General features: G+C 37.7%; 1 protein-coding gene across 3 annotated transcripts in view; it reads right to left on the bottom strand.

Annotated features, from left to right (window-relative positions):
- The window catches only part of LOC139466834 (uncharacterized), a 48,681-nt gene that overhangs the window by 24,305 nt on the left and 8,060 nt on the right, over positions 1-16,316 (bottom strand). The window contains exon 1 of one of the 3 annotated variants that reach the window (XM_071248544.1): positions 14,791-14,877. The exons of the other annotated variants lie outside the window; for them this stretch is intronic. The gene's annotated coding sequence lies outside the window, so the exon portion shown is untranslated. Of the gene's footprint in view, positions 1-14,790; positions 14,878-16,316 lie in introns of those variants that run through there. 3 annotated transcript variants of the gene reach the window in all.

The following is a 16,316-nucleotide window of genomic DNA, read 5'->3' on the forward strand; positions in this document are numbered from 1 at the left end:
TACATTTTCCCTCCATCACAACATTAAACTTGGTGCAAATATTGATATAATTGTAACAGAATCTGACATAAAAAACGATCGTGCCCAGAATACATACTGAGGCCAATGCTCCACTAACCTCGCAATCTCGGACGAAGATGTATATTTTGCCAATCAATTTGGCCACCTCCTGCCATTCAAATATACATCCACTTTTCTAAATCTCCCTCATGCCTGACAAGCTCTTTTGTACAATCACAGCAATTTTTGCCAGTGTTGGCTAAACGCTCACCACACATGTGTCAAAGTATTACACTCTCTTACAGAATTAACCCTAGTTCGGCCAATAAAATGTGTCATTTCCTTTTACGACTGCCTGGGATTGTGTCCAATTTACCTCCATGCAACATGGTCAATTTCATAGACAAGTAAGCATCATAAATCTCATCGGTAACTCAAGACCAGCTTCTTGGGGGATTATGCAACAGTGCTTCTCCTGAAGCCAATCTTTCTACACGCAAGAAAAACAGCTGATAACCAATAGCATGCTATGGAAGAGCCTTTCCGCTAAATGGTCAAACTTGAATAATCACAGCACGGAACATGTGCGGAGTTAAATCAACAAGCTAGATATTTCGGACATCTTGGTGTCTCTCTAAAAACAACAATTAAATTATCTGACCTGTTTGAACAAAGCTTAACATGTTAACGGATCTAGTTATAAAATCAAAAGAATTGATATCTTTATTTCAGTGATATCTTGTATGATGCTGGACAGATTTCCTCAATAACAATCATCTTAATTTTGTTCTGGATTAAACAGTTTTTAGTAACTTTCTACGTGAACTATCATTTCCAAAACAATAAGTCCTGCCCAGAGCTGTAGATAAGCTGCATATATGCGTAAAATATGCATTAAATCAGCTGAAATATGTAGACAAATCAAATCCCTTGTGTATCAAATTCGCAACAAAAACTAAAAACACTATTGAAATAAAACATGTTTTAATTACAACTGTTAGATAAAAACAATTGCATGTCAGCCAATCACACAATTTATTTATGAACAGTTACATTCCTCCAAACATGTATGCTACTACTCATTTGCTTTTAAATGATTTACTGAGATTGTTATGAAACAGGTTTTCAAGTTAAAATACCTAAATGAAAGAAAATGTGGCTTGAAAAAAATTATATACCTACTATAAATTGTGGATACCTAATAAAACCCATGGGTAAAACATCCAAATAAGCAAATGTTATCTAGAGCTCTGATACCACTGAAAACCATTAGTCCAAGTATTTTAGAAACACTCAACTAGAATGCCTGAATCTACACCCACATGAGCAAAACAATCCTCAAAACCAAATACATTCCAAGCTCCAAACATTTTCAAACCCAATTCCAAACAGTTTGACTAAATATAAATAAAATAGCTCAAAAAGCAATGTTTTTCATATTCACATATAAAACTGACAAAAACCACAAGAACTGAAAAAACCTACACATTTCCTACTCACCCAATAATGACAAAATGCCCACTAAGTAAAACCAAAATGAATCCACATCCACAAAATGGTTAAAAAGTTCAATAAAATATCTGCAACCTTAATGCACTCCATACTCACAAAATATTTCCATTCAACTTGAAAATCATCCTTTAAAAGCAGAATCCAACAACTGCCCTTCACAAGTCAAAGCAGCAAGCTATGTCAACAGGAGCTAGCCAGAGGTATAATTTCTCGATCTGCATGCAAAAAGTAGGTGTTTTGTACGGACAAGAAGAGAACCTACAGCATTTTGTTGTTAGCTGTTGAAACTGTCAGTAATCCCCTTTCTGCCTGCCACTCTTTGACAGATCTCTACGCCAACCCCGACACAAAGGGATGCAACCAGGCTTGATCATCCTCAAGCCTACCCAAAAAAGGTAATGTGACAAAGGACGTACATACAAAAGAATGGCCATTCAACTTTCTTAATTTAATTCCTGTTTCTTTCAACTGTTTCTCTATTTATATTTCTTGTTAAGGCCGTTTCAAAACCATCTGTTTCTATTTTGAAAAACTGCTTTGATAAATCTTTTTTTCTTTTCTTACTTTTTTTTAAAAACAGAAATTGGCCATTTACTTCTCCTTCAACAAAAGTAACAAATCCCACCAACAAACTAACATGGAAATTATCAAATAACTGCAAAATCACAACAAATAATTTCCTTTTTCCACTATATAGTATTCTTACCAACAGAAGCCCCACCATTTTCTACCCGTTGAAATTCAGTTCAGTTAGATTTCCATTTTCAAAAAATCTGACCTAGAAAAAATTGCATAACTGTGTTATTGGTAGTGGTGTGTTTGGTATCTATGCCACTATGCCATGTACCCATCCTCCATTGTTGTAGTCGCCACTGTTGGCCATATGTCCAAAGAACAAAGAAGCCAGGTCCTCCCAGAGTCAATGGTCACAATGAATGTGCCGGCCACAATGAGTAAGGGCCGAAGCCCTTTGTGTTCCCCACAGCTACATCTGGGCCTCCATTCACTGCTGGACGCTGTGACATAAGCGTAGGGGTCATCGGGAGTTTTTCCCCTGTGTAGATTTCAGCCACATATGTCATTGAAAAACCAAACAGAGAAAAAGCCCAGCATCTTTTACTTCCTGTACAAGGTACAGTATTGAGCGTGATCATTCATGCTGAACAAAGAACGACCAGAGTTCAAGTGTGACCCAAGGCTGGCAGCTGGTGGGGGCTCTTATATAATGGGATTACTTAATTTGTCTTAGAAGATAGTATTACAGCTGGTTCAGAGACACAGGGATCACGAACCTTGCTTCTGGTTGCCACTAGTTTCTCTAACTTCTTGTGCATTGTCCAATAAACATATAGGACTTCCTAGGGGATGCTTACGTTTGTTGACTCACTCCCCAGGGGAGGGGTTGCACTTCAGGGGGTCTCATTGAGGGGCCAGTGAAAACAACACTGGCCCTAGAATGCAATGCTCTTGGAAGATTTGTTTTGTCAGAAATCACAGCTTCTAACAAAACAGATTTGGATTATGCAACACTTGCTTCCTTCAATTGTGACTGTTTTCTCCCTCTTCTCTAAACATCTTGCAACTGTTGGCTTGTCAGTTATAGTGTTACTTTATTACTTTGGAAATTAAATGTTTGGAAACAGAAACATTTTCCTGATCAATTATTGCATTTTAGGAAGGAGTCAGGTTGGGAAATAAACCTCGTTTTTATCAATAAGCGTTTTCCTTACACGATGCACCGTAAATTGTTCGCCATCCAGTGAATTTATTTTTAAATAGGTTCATTTCTTTTAACACTGAGTAGCCTTTGATGGCTGTATGAAACACTGTACTTGAGAGCAGCTCAAAGCATGCATTCGTTGTAACACAATCAATTCTACTTGCACTACATCAAATCAAATATCAACCTGCCAACTACCTCTGCAATCTAAATTAACCTCTCAGCTTCTGCAACCAAAACTCAATATACACAACTCCAAAAATTTCACAAAATCTGTTCCCTTTAAACAATAGCAGCAACTACATACAACTCATCACGAACGTTCTCTCACACCCTTGTAATAACCTTTCCAAATCTTACATTTTTTCACAACAAAAAAGATACTTTTTTTGCAAGTTTTAGCATAAAAATGGTTAAATTTCATTCGTTTCCTGACAAGTCCTTCCAGCATAATTCCAAATTGCGCATAACTTGGCAAGCGGTCATAGGCTAGATGTAAACAAGATTTGCATTGATATTTACACGAATAGAATCTGACTTGCTTAATTCCTTGCTAGAGAAGGCAGGCCGCAACAGTTGTAAGTATATTCATACAATGTTTCTGCCCGAGGTGTCTTCTCTCCACTTTGATAGATAGAAGGGAGAGATCACACGACAATCTAATCACAGCAAGATTGAAGCAAATAGATCTGTCCATGTTGATTTACTAGCGCACAAGGTGTTGAGCTTCCTGCCTCATCCATGTTACGTCCAAGACTCCTGGGGAGCTGTTGAAATACTGCTGCCGCTGCCGCCGCCGTCCTCCAATCTCAGTGATAGGTGTGTAGCGCTCGAGTCCACTGATCAACGTTTCATGTCATACTTACTTCATAGGGGGTGTGGTAGAACAGATTACCACGACAACACAAAACATTACCAGTCAACTAAGTAAGAAATCAGGCAGAGGTTGATAGCCCCTTCTAGAATGTCCTTCATCAATGTAAATACATACATTTTAGAGTTTAAACAGTTGTAGAGCAGTGACACCGTGATTATCATTTATATTAGTTCAGTTGTATCTGAATACATGCATGCAGAAAGAGGGAGAATCAGCCCTTTTTTCTATTGAATACAAACAAGACATCAGATTTGGGGCAAATAACGGCCACCTATTCACACTCTTGAATCTAGTTTCTCGCGTGTAACTCCTACAACGACATATAGGGATCTAATATAACCTGCCGTTCATCACTCCGTGGCACCAATGAATAATTAAAATCAAATGCCCACTTTCAGCAGTAGAGAGTAAAATATTAAATATATTTGGAACTATTAAAGAGTAAGAAACTTCATCTCACACACTACTTACAAAATCAAATATGTTAAATTCAAAGTCATTTTTGAATCTTAATAGTTCAAACATCAAGAAAGTTTAAAAAATGCAATGAAATTATTTTGAAAATATTAATATCATAATGGCGCAACACAACTTTATGAAACTTCATCGTTATTCCCTGTCAGGAAAATGTTTCACTGACTCCACATAATTGTGAAATTTCATAATGGCTTGATGGTGGCTGTGCACTAAGGAGGTTGTGGCCTCGGAGAAGTGTATGGTTGCCCCCTGCCCCAGCGTGGTCCTAGCATGCATTGATCTACAAGCAGGAAGTGTGATAGGTGACGGGTATCACACACTTGTGTGCAACGACATTACCCTTCTCCACATAAACTTCACCACACAAACACAACACACACATCAATGGTAGCTGCAGAAACCGTATCACACAACCACAATGCACACGTCTATGGCAGATGTCATAACTTCCCATTGATCTGCCTCAAATACAAACATATTTTGGCACTTACTATTGGGAAAACCAAAGTTCACCTTCAGATATAACAAGTTCCTCCGGGAATTGTATTTTTCTCCAAACTTAATTTCAGCAAGTGGATTTTTCCATGAAAACAGGGAGGAAAAAGTAACATGAACAAGATTTCCTTACCAATTGCAGAGGAAAAATAGATAACTAAACCACAGAAACACAATACAAATACTTCATTTTTATACACAAATATTCAGTCCATTTTTAGGCCTATAGTTTACGCTGAATGAAATTACACTGAAATTGAAAGTGCATATTTGATAATAAAACAGTGCTAAGATTGTGTCTTTACAGGCCAACATACAGAACAACTGATAACCACTCTATATGGCCGGCGTTATTTCCCCCAATCGGGCATAAAGAACCTGTAACAGTGAAGATAATGCTTATTCTGTTTTTATTATAATCACAATATTGCAAGGTGTCTTGTTTCCTCTGCTAATGCTATCAATTCAATATAAATCAATATGTAACCTATTTCATTCAAGTTCCACAAAGACTAAATCTACTTCTATATGTGTTCCTCACATAATCAACAACTGACGCAAACAAAGACATCAATATTGTCAAGGAAATGCGACACTGCATCCCCTCGCCATCTACACCCTAACAAAGACAATCTGCACATAGTGAATAAAATATATTACCATTAAATTCACACTGCAGGTAAGCACATAAAATGGATTGCAAATTCAATCCACTATCGTAATACACCTGCGGTAAATACTTCATAATTATTCATCATTCGCGACAAAGGATATTCACATTAAACCTACAGCAGTTTTCAACAATTCCCCATCTGTCAAAACACCATGACAAAGCCCAGCTGAATGACAATCACTTGCAATTTGAGTATTCACAAAAACATTATCTTAACTGAGATGTATGATAATGATTTTCGCAACTAGGTAACAAAGTCATGCAAGTTTATCATCACACTGCAGTGATATATTTTAGTAACAAACAAGCCAAGCATAAAATGGCAGCCCTCCACATCACCAGACAGCAACTAATTAAGCCAAGTTGGACGAAGCACTGGCCGCAGGGATCATCTACTCCATAGAATGCTACAGACAATATGTATGTCCAGTCTTCTATCTACGTACAGTCTCTACTACAGCTAATTGGCCTAGTAGGTGATTAACTTGTGTATTGTAGTCAGCCTGTTAATTAACACCTCTGGCTTATTGGTATGTCAACACCCTGAGGGCTGCATCTCTACTATTACTGGAACTGTCAAAACAACCCTGGACAGGGGGCTAGCAATGAACAGGGATGGTCACTCTGTGGTATGGCGGAGACAGTTAGGCAGTGATACCATATACAATAGATCTAGGGAAATTGAATCAAAAGGTTTGCTGGTGGTGGTACAACATGGAGGGGCTTCACACAATGGCCCAAACTGGGAATCAAACCCAGAACAGTGCTGTAACAAGCAAGCACTTGAGCCACTCAGCTACTTTTCTTTAGGGAGTGAATGGCTTGAGTTTAATGAGGATATAAACAAACTTCAAACATGAGAGGTGGATAGGAGAATGGGCAGGACACATTGAACCCATGTGGGAATCAAACTCTGGTGTATGACAATAAATGAACACACTCCCTACTGAGTTAACCTATGCCACTGAGAATACAAAGCTGGCCAGGTATTCCTACAAGTCACTAGCAGCTTTAAAGGTTTGTGACCATCATCACGCAACTAGCTCTCGTGATATATCACTAGACCTTTAAATATCAGAGTACATTAGGCCACTGCCCTTTAAGTACCAAAACACATTAGCCTATTGCAATAAAATACTTAAGAATGTCGTGAAAATTTGTTTTGAAATCCTTTTTTGGTATGTGAAGCATGAACCTGTTTGATGAAAATTGTCAAGTGCTTTGAAGGATAGCGTAAAAACAGTGTTTAAAGTGATATAAATTTACAATCGGGATACAATCTAACAGATCTTAACATTTCTACTGGCCCCAGCTTTGAGAACAGGCCAGTGTTACATGCTGGTGAAGAGAGAGAATACAAGTATATAGGTAAATGGGTATAAACGCTTAACTCAGCAATATTCCAGCTAGTGCTGAGTATTGCCTGGTATCGTCCGATATTTGTATCACGATACGGACTCACAATACAATTTGTATCACAATACGGACTCACGATACAATTTGTAACACTATACAGACTCACGATACTTCTGGTATCAGGATTTACCACATCAAAAAGTAAGAAATGATGAAATCACTGACACGCAGCTTCTTTCTTCATACATTTATTTATTGTTATCTCAAAAACTTTAACAAAGAAAACCACAAGAACCAAACAGGTTTAAATGAAGGGATGATTTTTAAATGTAACAGTGGACATGTCCTACGCCACCATGTTCTCATAATCTGCCATGCTTACTGGTGGTGCTATGCTACTTCTGCCATTATGGGTGGTAACTCTATTGTTTCTGTTCTATTTATAGAGTATCGCAATCTCACAAATTGACGATTTAAGTATCGTGTGTACCTAAGTATTGAAGATATCATAGGTATTGGTGAATCGTTACAGCCCTAATTCCAACTATATGAAGACAGTCTATAAATAATAAGGTCTGAACAAACAAACAAGTGATTGACACCATGAGCATCAATCTACGAAATAAAAACACGCATCAACCAAGTCAGCGAGACTGACCACCAGATTCTGTAATTCACTTAAGACAAGCATGGCTTGCCGAAGACCAAGTCTATCCCGCATCTAACCATATTGAAGTGGCATGGGAGAAACTGTACTATGAAGGAAACCCGAGTTTCGGTGTATGGCAACTGAACAGAAACATCACACAGAAAGAATGAAGACTTTGAAATCCATTTGTCAACAATGTCTGTATCATTGGTAAATGTGTTCGTGAATGTGTGTTTGAAAAGAAGCAAGTCCCGTTATCCTTGAGATTTGCTGCCATAGTATTTGAACCCAGGGATCTCCTTAATTATTCAGTGGCAAAAAACAGCATCATGCATGATCATCATCATCATCTATGGGACACAAGCAGGCATGGGACACACGCTGGTATGGGATGCACGCTGGTATGGGATGCACGCTGGTATGGGATGCATGCTGGTATGGGATGCACGCTGGTATGGGATGCATGCTGGTATGGGATGCACGCTGGTATGGGATGCACGCTGGTATGGGATGCACGCTGGTATTGGATGCATGCTGGTATGGGACACCAGCTGGTTTTGGATGCACGCTGGTATGGGACACAAGCAGGTATGGGAGACAAGCAGGTATGGGAGACAAGCTGGTGTAGGACACAATCTGGTATGGGATGCATGCTGGTATGGGATGCATGCTGGTATGGGACACACGCTGGTATTGGACGCACGCTGGTATTGGATGCATGCTGGTATGGGACACCAGCTGGTTTTGGATGCACGCCGGTATGGGACACAAGCAGGTATGGGAGACAAGCTGGTGTAGGACACAATCTGGTATGGGAGACAAGCTGGTATGGACGCAAGCTAGTTTCTGTCGCTTATTAGGATGTTGAATTACATCACTTTTACAAATGATTTCACTGGTCCCCAATGCTGATCACATTACAGACAGGAAAGAGATGTTTGTTAATACACCATTGTTTATGAAGGTGAATATTAAGGGTGGGGCTTTGCTGGGTTATTAGAGGTAAGGCATGTCCTTCTGTGTGATAAATATAGCTTCTATGTTTGCAATGAGGATAACTTATCTTATATCTCTTTGTTCATATTTCATCCTTGTTCTAGATTAACATCGGATTGCTCCTCAGCTCTTATGTCATATGAAGTCATTGAAACAGTTGTATCGGTTATTTCACACAATGTTGAAAACTACTTTTAGGTTGTTTTAAGTTGTTTTAGGTTGTTTGTTTGTTTGGTGTTTAACACTGCATTCAGCAATATTCCTTATTGACGTCCGTCTGTAAATAATCAAGTTTGGGCCAGACTATCCAGTGATTGACATCATGAGCATCGATCCACGCAATTGGGATCGATGACATGCATCAACCAAGTCAGCAAGCCTGGCCACCTATCCCGTTAGTCGTCTTTTACAACAAGCATAGTCGCCTTTTACGTCAAGAATGGGTTGCTGAAGACCTATTCTACCCCGGATCTTCATGGTCTTGTTTTAGGTGGGTTTAAAGGCACGGTCACTGATCCCAACACATACACTAGTGCACTACAGGCCCATGGAAACTAAATATTCAGTGTACTAATCTCACTTGATGCGATGTTGTATTTTCACCGAGCGCAGAACCATATTTGGACATAATGTACTGAACAAAACATGTTAGGGATCATGAATATTTTTGGGATATTTTTATGAAATTGCGTGCTTTGTCTTCAAAGCAAATAAATATCCCCCAAATATGAATGATCCCTAACTCTCTTTTTTTCAGTATAGCTTAGGTTTTCACTGAGTGTGTACCTTTATTCCACATACTAGAACGTTAGATTTTCACAGTGTAGACATATTTTCACATATGATATGACCCGTGAAGATCGATGGTCATGTCAATCACTGGAATGTCTGGTCCACTATTATTTACAGATCGCCGTCATATCGCTTGAATATTGGTGAGTGTGGCGCAAAACAAGAAACCAAAAAAAATGCTGTTATGTTTTCACTGAGTGTAGACCTAACTTCCGTTTGCTTAATTACAAAAAACATGGACCCACATAAAAATGTTATATAACAAAGTGTAAGACTGATATTTGTAGATCAAGTAAATTGGTGTGAGCTTTCAAAATCCAGTGGCATGGCCAACTCAAATAATGCCATACTTTGTTTAAGAGTAAGGTAAATTTGTAAGTATTCCCAATAAAGGAACAGAATCAATTTTGTTCCTCAAATAAGAACAAAGAACATCCTATCCCAATACACAATTCACACATCTACCCCAAACCATGTACACATCAAATAGGATTAGTCATTCTCAATAGGCCACAGGCCTGCAGAACAATCACTGCGTGTTGACATTGAAAACTTCAATTTATTGGGATGTCATATATGCAGGTCACGGAAAGTTTTTTCTCCTTGACACATTCTTTTTTATCTTATAAGTAAGTATAGATTTATGCTGCTTTTATCAATAGTCTAGGAATATTCCAGCTATTATATTCCAGGAATTAATTCCAGCTATATCCCAGCAATATTCCAGGAATATTCCAGCAATTAATTCAAGCTATTATATCCCAGCTATTATATTCCAGCTATTATATCCCAGCAATATGCCAGCTATTATATTCCAGCAATTAATTCCAGCTATTATAATTCGGGTATTATATCCCAGCAATATGCCAGCTATTATATTCAAGCAATATGCCAGCTATTATATTCCAGCAATTAATTCCAGCTATTATATCCCAGCTACATTCCAGCTATTATATTCCAGGTATTATATCCCAGCAATATTCCAGTTATTATATTCCAGCAATTAATTCCAGCTATTATATCCCAGTAATTATATCCCAGCAATATACCAGCAATATGCCAGCTATTATATTCAAGCAATATTCCAGCAATTAATTCCAGCTATATCCCAGCAATTATATTCCAGGTATTATATCCCAGCTATATCCCAGCAATTATATTCCAGCTATTATATCCCAGCAATATGCCAGCTATCATATTCCAGCTATTATATTCCAGCAATTAATTCCAGCTATTATATTCCAGGTATTATATCCCAGCAATATACCAGCAATATGCCAGCTATTATATTCCAGCAATTAATTCCAGCTATTATATCCCAGCAATTATATTCCAGCAATATCACAGCAGAGACACCAAACATGGGTGCACACACTGGGCCCATGTGGGGAATCGAACCCCGGCCTTTGGCATGGCAAGCGAACACTTCTGGGCTACCCATCGCCATTCACAAATTTGACGTTCAATCATTTGGATGTTTTCCTGACAACCCAGATGTGATCTGCTGTGCTTCTGAGGTGCTTGCACTGCACCTAGCTTCCTGAAGGAAACATACTTCCGTTTGTTTCTTTATTAAAACCATGGATCAACATAAAATGTTATATAACAAAGTGTAAGACGGACATTTGTAGATTAAGTAATTTGGTGTAAGCTTTCAAAATCTACCAACTCTAGTAAATTCAAAAAGGATTATTCATTCATAATACTTCCTGAGCCCCAGGCTGACAGTATAAACACTGTATGTTACCATGGAAGCTCCAGATTACAGCAATTGCTAGGTGCTTAACAACCTAACAGAAGAGGGATGAAGTTTCCTAGCATGGCAAACACATAGAATTTTAATGAATGTTTTATTCAAACTGATATTGAAATGCAGAACTTTGGACATGTAAGTGAATATAGAAACACCTTAACACACGGATCATAGATGATCGTAGAATGGGCAGGTAGTAAAAATTAAAATTATCTTCGTCATTTATAGATTTTCTCTACAGATTCCAGTGTCACTAAGCTTAAAGTTCTAGGACAGATTTAGGAAAGTTATGTCTCGCTGATGAAAAATCACAAACCAAAATTATCCCTATCTACTTGTGGTCAAACCAAAGTTTAGAGAGTTTATCTCTGGGTGCCAGTTATTGCTTAACGATATTGACAGAGTGCTTGAGATGGCAGGTGGTGTGACAGTCCGTGATAATCGTGATATGCTCCCCACAACAGGAAGCATATCGGGACATACACCCCCTGAGTAGGTACAATCTGCTTACCTCGAGCGAATACGTACAGTTTACACTGCTCAATAGCCATAACAATAATAACAATAATAACAAGAATAACAAAATACATTTACTTTGCATGACCCTTTCCAACTGCGTTCATCAACTTTTGTTGAAAGTAAATTCAGAATTTCAATGAGTCATACCTAAAAACATTATAATTCAGAATCAAAGTCAAAAGAAATAAAATTAAAAACAACGTAATTGAACACTTTGATTTTATAAACATGACTGTCAAAAGTGAAATGTCAAATATTTCATAGCCAAAATGAGGTAACTGTACACTCTCCTGGCCCCAAATTGCAAGTACCAGCCAACATGTCATCATCGGATGCTGTGTACAGGGCCTGCAGTGATATCTACGTCAATTTGTGGGGCTGGACTGCATGTTAATCTTTGAAATGACGTTTTACAGGAGGAAAATGGAAACTTTAATACCTAGTGCGCCTCTCCATGAACTCCCCGGGGGAAAGCCGTGATGAGCAGATTACATATTGAAGCTTGCGATTTTTTACCTACAAAGCCAACGGCTCAACAAAGACTTAAGTTTCTTACGTTTTTACCTATTAAAAAAATTACAAGTACCTTTAACACTGTCATTGACAGGGCCACAGTCTCATCATTATCAAGTTAAAAACATAACATTGTCTCAGTGATTTTAAACCAGGAAGGTGAAATTGAGAACATATCATTTCCACTTACAAATTTATATTTTAAAATTTTAAAATTCTGAGGAAATCCAATATTCTTAAAGCCAAGCTTCCTGATGCATCCGAATCTAACATTCTAATAACGATTTATGTTCATCTTGCTAATAGCATGTAAAGCCCTTACTGGTTAGGGTATCAGAAACATCTCCACATATGCTTAAAGAATATATTTGATCACACTCTACATTTGATGCGCTTAATCACATAAGAAAAACCTTCCTCATTTTTTAATCATCTTTGAATCAAGTTGATTTTATCGGAGCCAGATTTCTGTGCCAATTTCGGGGCAGCTCCATTGTGGCTTGATCGCTTCTTTAACATGAAGGGTATCCGCTGTACGCTGTATGTTGTTCAATCAATAGTACCCTGACACAAACTTGATGTTCCCTTCATTTTAATACACAGAATACACCTCCACCACTAAACACAAATCTCCAATGGAAAATTAGGAAAAAGTAAATTCATAAAAGTCATGCATGCACGTCGTTCCCATAACAACCGAGCATACTTAGAGTTTCTTTAAATGAACGTGATACCAGAAATCACGTTTTTGATGAGCAATTGAAACGTATGACGCAATGTTGCAACGCATTCGGCCCCACTGTAGGCCTAAATGGATTTTTGAAATGATGAATGTTACAGTTTAAACAATTTCTTTAATTTGGATAAAGAAATATCAATTTCCCTTGTCAATGCGATGGGGTTTTTGCAATGCGAACCCACTATCTACGTTGATGTGAGTGCAATCAATATGTACCGTCAGCAAGGGTGCGATGACCCGTTAGGCTGGGGGAGTAGATGGGAGGGGGAGGGGGAGGAGGGAGGGGGCTGCCTTGCTGCCCAGACAAAGATAGGACCATCAATGAAGACAACTCCTCATCAAATAGTGGAAGGATGATCTCGGATCAATTATGGTGGCCCATCTTCAATTGTTCTGCCCCGGGCCCAGCAACAATACAACCTACCGTAGTAACAGTACAGGCTGTTATCACAGTGCATTGCCCTGGCATCACAGATGTCCGCTTCCATTCAAAAAGAAAAGATTCGATACAGAATCATGACATATGGCTTAGCTTAGTAACTGGCAACTTTAAAACTGACCTCTAGGTTACGAAGCACATTACAAAGGAAACTGGTTTTAAATGGTTTAATGTGGCATAAAGGACCTTTGGATACAGGATGACAAAAGTTTAGGACTTCCTAGTATGTTCAGACAAAGGACCTATACATATTAAAGTTTTCGTTTTAGTTTAAAAATACTGTGTACTTCTGGCTCTTTTCGTTTTAGTTTAAACATACTGTGTACTTCTGGCTCTTGAAAAGCTGATCTCCGACAAAATGTAAAGATAAAGACCGAACACGAAGTAATGTCGTAACAAATCTATAGTTTGTTATAGCCTCTATGCTGATTTTCTCAGGTTTATATATAAAACATTATTTTTTTACATGTAACATATCTATAAAATACAAGAAAATTATTTTTTAATAGGATACTAGCAATAGCATAACATTCAATACAAAGATTTTTTTAGATTTTTCAACTTCTTTGAAAAAGGTTAAAATTCACATTTAACAAACAATAAATGACACATTTGAAATATATTCCCTTGAAACCCCATTTCAACTAACAAATCAACCACTTCTACAATCTAAAATACCAACACAAAAATTCTGTTTGAGTGATTGTAACTTTGTATTAGAAAGACATTATTTTAGCAGTCTAATACCCTCTCCAGCCAAGCCGTAACATGCACCCTGACATGACAAATACAAGTTGTAATGATAGTAGTTTCCAGTATTTCTATGTTGTAGAGATTTATTGACATCTTTGGACCTTAATTTCCACCAATCAATACCAGTGAAGAGCAAGGCCTTAAGCCCTCAAGACAAAGAACATCTGTCAAATTGCTGCGAATGAAAGGGCCGGCACTGGGTCTAATGCAAATAGTCAGCACACAAACAGACAATGATGACAGTCCAACAATAATGCATATTACTAGCCAGATATTAAAACACAAAAATCAACTCTTATCCAAAAAAATGATTTTCATAAAAAATATGCAACTAAAAAATTCAAACCTTTTGTTTATATATTTGGAAAAAAATCTGCAATTTGTTCTAAATAGGTTTTATGTTCAAACATTTAAAACCTGCTTATTACAAAATGCACAAAGGCATTTAAAATTTCAACAATTTGCCATCCGAGCGCAGTCAAGTTTAGCAAGCACGTGGCATGTGGCCCCACAAAGCTTTCACTCACCATTAAAACTTAAGTCATCTGTCACAGAACGATTGACGATCACTGACACCAAACATGTCACTTGAAACAAACATCCCTTGAGAAGCCCATGCTGCTAGTATATTACGATGATCGCTTATTGAAACCCACTCACGCACCGCTGACTTGCCCAACTATTGATAAACCTTGCAGGCTTTTATTTATAAGTCCCTCATCGACAGGAAATTCATTGTGCAGTCAGGGAGTAGATAAGAAATGGCATATACATTTCAAAAGCGTAAGCTGTGCTCCCAACACCTGTCTTGCTATAGTAACATGTCATTGGATAACTCAACAGTCACAGTGAGGCTTGGACACTCCTTGGATCTATTCCTGCCTACCACAACACTGAAGCACTTACTATGAGCCTATACACTAGACTGCCCATCTCTCGCAACTAGGGCAGGTACCTGACGCAGGAAACAAATCGCTTCATTTCTTTCAAGATAAATTTCTTTCTCACTAGTAGGATGTTTACTGATACTTATTTTAAATATTCATTAAATGTACAATTTGGTTCCTTTAACAAATGTACTCTTTGGTAAACATCAAATAAAACATTTCAGTAAACATGTTATCACACTCTAATGAATATGTATACTCCTTTGATATATCTCAAATATCACCCGTCAATGAACATTAATTGTACATTTTGGAATTGATTCAATATATCAGCATATTAACTGTGCACCAGTCCGAGTAGACTTGTCTCATTGCAGTCTCTTTTGTCACTGTTTGCATACGTTTCTATCATGATGAAGCTGTATGTTTGCTTACACCCTAAACTAGGTTTCAGATAAGATGTGTCCGTATTACGACAGTGTAGTCGTTAATGTTATGATACTTTTGTGAACCAAGGTATGATTTGGTCATTGTGTTCACAATAGTGGGACATTTCACTTTGCACAGAAGCAATAATTAGTAAACAATTTTTTTTATTTCGACCTTGAATATTATGAGATTCTTTTCAGATTGTCAAACTTAAAGATGCACTGTCAAATTCTCATTTTGATATTACAAAATACAAAAATGATGAATACAGTACCTCGATATGCCTGATAGAAATCTATATATCACATTACAGTCTCATATCAGGATAACCTGCTTAATTTCCTACCCTAAACAACTTTAGGAATTGGTACTAGTCCCGTAGTCCCTGCCAAAATGCCCGATAGTTCAGGCATCATAAGGAAGGATAGTTTACCAGTTTTAAATGTTTTGCTAAATGTTATCATCATAAGGACTCGTGGACTACATATGTTAATTTCTACTGCAGCTTAAAAACATGTCAGTAACAGATACAGATAATGTCGTGTAGAATTTCATAATAGTGGTCTTGTGCTTGGTGAGCATTTGATGTGATGCATCAATAATCAATAATGTGCTTGAGTTAGAGTATAATTAGTTATAAAGAATTGATGCACAGTTGAATGTAGAGTATATGGGGGAATCTGATGCTGGATGATTATCAACACTGTGAATTGGAAAGCTACACAGTGAGAAATACA

Source organism: Haliotis cracherodii, unplaced genomic scaffold, assembly GCF_022045235.1.
Source record: "Haliotis cracherodii isolate W230 unplaced genomic scaffold, xgHalCrac1.p SCAF_19, whole genome shotgun sequence".
NCBI classification, from domain to species: domain Eukaryota; kingdom Metazoa; phylum Mollusca; class Gastropoda; order Lepetellida; family Haliotidae; genus Haliotis; species Haliotis cracherodii.